Source organism: Mesocricetus auratus, unplaced genomic scaffold (assembly GCF_017639785.1).
Source record: "Mesocricetus auratus isolate SY011 unplaced genomic scaffold, BCM_Maur_2.0 contig_5846_pilon_obj, whole genome shotgun sequence".
Classification (NCBI taxonomy): domain Eukaryota; kingdom Metazoa; phylum Chordata; class Mammalia; order Rodentia; family Cricetidae; genus Mesocricetus; species Mesocricetus auratus.
Genome location: NW_024430083.1, coordinates 22,967 through 26,809, shown reverse-complemented (window position 1 = coordinate 26,809; position 3,843 = coordinate 22,967). Strand labels below are relative to the sequence as shown.

The window sequence follows — 3,843 nt, the reverse complement described above, 5'->3', positions numbered from 1 at the left end:
CACACAGTATTGTATCGTTAGTTTGGATGAAGTTAAGCATGTAGTTTCACACACAGTGTTGTAACAACTCTGCTCTGCCAAGGAAGGTTTCCCGGGCAAGTGTTACAGAGGTGCTTGCTCTGCTCTGCTCTGCTCTGCCCAGGGTCGCCTCTGCTCTGTCGCCGCCACAAAAGAAGATCTTCACCCGAAGCTCATCCAAAGGGGTTTATTGGAAGACAGCTGGCCCAGCCACGTTGAACATACACAGGGTTTATATAGGGATTGGGGAAGTTTTTCCAGAGTAGGGATTGGTCCGATTTCAGTGCTGAGCTCAGATTGGCTAGAGCTCTGCTCCGGGATTGGTTAATTTTTTACACAGGATTAGGGTCAGATTTGGCTCTGCTTTCAGGGCCAAAGTGTGTTTCTTTCTCTGGTCCTTTTTAGCCTTTTGCCTCCAATTTTAGGGCCAGGGTACATTTTCACTGACTCTGATTCCAGGGACAAAGTGTGTTCCTTTGGCACTGGTTTTAGGGTCAGGGTACATTTCTTTGGTTCTGCTTGCAGGGCCAAAGTGTGTTTCTTTGGCTCTGCTCAGGGTGTGTTTCTTTGACTGGTCCCTTTTCCCTACAGGCACCCCCCTGGCCATGGGCAGGCCTCTTGATGACCACCTCCTCGATGATACCATACTTCTCGAAGGCCCGGCGGAGCTCCACCTCAGACACACTGTGGTCCAGGTTCCCGATTAAGAGCATTTGAGTGGCTCTCTGGTCATCCTCCGGCATCAGGTCCTCCTCGCACACAGCCGGGTAGCCGTAGGGGCGCCCAAGGTCGTGGTACAACCCATAGTAGTCCAAGGCCCCAGTCCCATGGCCTTGGCGGCCACAGTGTCCAGGGCGAAGGCTGCCGCGGCGTGCTGGGCGCAGGGCTTCCTCAGGGGCGGGGCGGCCACAGGCGACAGCGAGCACTGCTTGTCCTGGTAGCCCCAGTGCAGCGGCAAGTAGCCCAGCGGATCGGCGGGCGTGGGAGGCCCTGGGGGCGGTGTGGAGGTGGCTGCACTGCTACTGCTACTGAGCCTGATGCTCCCACTGTGGCCTCCGTGCAGGTAGACCGGCTCCACCTTGAGCGGCCGGTCGTACAGCAGCAGCTGCCGGGCCAGGGCATGCTGCCGGGCCTCGCGTGTCCTGTGGGTGCCGGAAGTTCACGTAGGCCACGTGGCCCAGCTCCGGGGTGTGCGAAAGGCGCAGGCTGATCTCCGCGAAGCGCTTGAACTGGTGGAAGAGCCGGTCCTCCAGGTGCTCGCCCGGCAGCTAGGGGCTCAGGCTACTGATGAGGAGCTTCTTGTATTCCAGAGCCACCATGGAGCCGGGAACCTCAGGTTCCGCCCCGGGGGGCGGCGGGGGCGGCGGGAGTGGACATGCGTGGGGCTACGCGCCGCCGGCCCCGGGGCCCCCCGAGGCCTTGCAGGTGCGTCCTCCGCCTCCAAGCATGCCTGGTGTTAGCCTCGTGATTCGCATCCCCCGCAGCGTGACCGTCGCGAGTCCTGCCGCTGCCACTGCCGCGGGGCTTGTCAGGCGTCCTAGCTGGAACTGGGTGCTTGGTGCCGCTGGAGGTCTTGTGTGCTGCTGGCTGCCCGCCCTCCACTGCCTCCCCTTTGCACTCCCATGGCCGCTTTGAGGGCAATGACAAGCCATGCCCGCTCGGGCTGGAGTCTAGCTCATTCTGCCACTTCATGGCCCTGGAGCAGTGGGCAGGCAGTCCACAGGGCCCTCAAGAAGGCAGCGGCTGCAGCCCAGGATTTAAGTGTGTAGTTTCACACACAGTGTTGTATCGTTAGTTTTGAACAAGTTAACCACATAGTTTCACACACAGTGTTGTATCGTTAGCTTTGAAGAAGTAAAGCATGTGGTTTCACACACAGAGTTATATCGTTAGTTTTGAAGAAGTTAAGCACATAGTTTCACACACAGTGTTGTATCGTTAGTTTTGAAGAAGTTAAGCACATAGTTTCACACACAGTGTTGTATCGTTAGTTTTGAAGAAGTTAAGCATGTAGTTTCACACACAGTGTTGTATCGTTAGTTTTGAAGAAGTTAAGCACGTAGATTCACACACAGTGTTGTATCGTTAGTTTTGAAGAAGTTAAGCACATAGTTTCACACACAGTGTTGTATCGTTAGTTTTGAAGAAGTTAAGCATGTTGTTTCACACACAGTGTTGTATCGTTAGTTTTGAAGAAGTTAAGCACGTAGTTTCACACACAGTGTTGTATCGTTAGTTTTGAAGAAGTTAAGCACATAGTTTCACACACAGTGTTGTATCGTTAGTTTTGAAGAAGTTAAGCATGTAGTTTCACACACAGTGTTGTATCGTTAGTTTTGAAGAAGTTAAGCATGTAGTTTCACACACAGTGTTGTATCGTTAGTTTTGAAGAAGTTAAGCACATAGTTTCACACACAGTGTTGTATCGTTAGTTTTGAAGAAGTTAAGCATGTAGTTTCACACACAGTGTTGTATCGTTAGTTTTGAAGAAGTTAAGCATATAGTTTCACACACAGTGTTGTATCGTTAGTTTTGAAGAAGTTAAGCACATAGTTTCACACACAGTGTTGTATCGTTAGTTTTGAAGAAGTTAAGCATGTAGTTTCACACACAGTGTTGTATCGTTAGTTTTGAAGAAGTTAAGCATGTAGTTTCACACACAGTGTTGTATCGTTAGTTTTGAAGAAGTTAAGCATGTAGTTTCACACACAGTGTTGTATCGTTAGTTTTGAAGAAGTTAAGCACGTAGTTTCACACACAGTGTTATATCGTTAGTTTTGAAGAAGTTAAGCATGTAGTTTCACACACAGTGTTGTATCGTTAGTTTTGAAGAAGTTAAGCATGTAGTTTCACACACAGTGTTGTATCGTTAGTTTTGAAGAAGTTAAGCATGTAGTTTCACACACAGTGTTGTATCGTTAGTTTTGAAGAAGTTAAGCATGTAGTTTCACACACAGTGTTGTATCGTTAGTTTTGAAGAAGTTAAGCACATAGTTTCACACACAGTGTTGTATCGTTAGTTTTGAAGAAGTTAAGCATGTAGTTTCACACACAGTGTTGTATCGTTAGTTTTGAAGAAGTTAAGCATGTAGTTTCACACACAGTGTTGTATCGTTAGTTTTGAAGAAGTTAAGCATGTAGTTTCACACACAGTGTTGTATCGTTAGTTTTGAAGAAGTTAAGCATGTAGTTTCACACACAGTGTTGTATCGTTAGTTTTGAAGAAGTTAAGCACATAGTTTCACACACAGTGTTGTATCGTTAGTTTTGAAGAAGTTAAGCACGTAGTTTCACACACAGTGTTGTATCGTTAGTTTTGAAGAAGTTAAGCACATAGTTTCACACACAGTGTTGTATCGTTAGTTTTGAAGAAGTTAAGCATGTAGTTTCACACACAGTGTTGTATCGTTAGTTTTGAAGAAGTTAAGCATGTAGTTTCACACACAGTGTTGTATCGTTAGTTTTGAAGAAGTTAAGCATGTAGTTTCACACACAGTGTTGTATCGTTAGTTTTGAAGAAGTTAAGCATGTAGTTTCACACACAGTGTTGTATCGTTAGTTTTGAAGAAGTTAAGCATGTAGTTTCACACACAGTGTTGTATCGTTAGTTTTGAAGAAGTTAAGCACATAGTTTCACACACAGTGTTGTATCGTTAGTTTTGAAGAAGTTAAGCACGTAGTTTCACACACAGTGTTGTATCGTTAGTTTTGAAGAAGTTAAGCATGTAGTTTCACACACAGTGTTGTATCGTTAGTTTTGAAGAAGTTAAGCATGTAGTTTCACACACAGTGTTGTATCGTTAGTTTTGAAGAAGTTAAGCATGT

The 3,843-nt window shown here is 46.8% G+C and overlaps 1 pseudogene; it reads right to left on the bottom strand.

Annotated features, from left to right (window-relative positions):
• Nucleotides 1–607: 607 nt before the first annotated feature.
• On the bottom strand, nucleotides 608–1,710 carry LOC121138031 (annotated as a pseudogene).
• Between the last annotated feature and the right edge of the window lie 2,133 nt (nucleotides 1,711–3,843).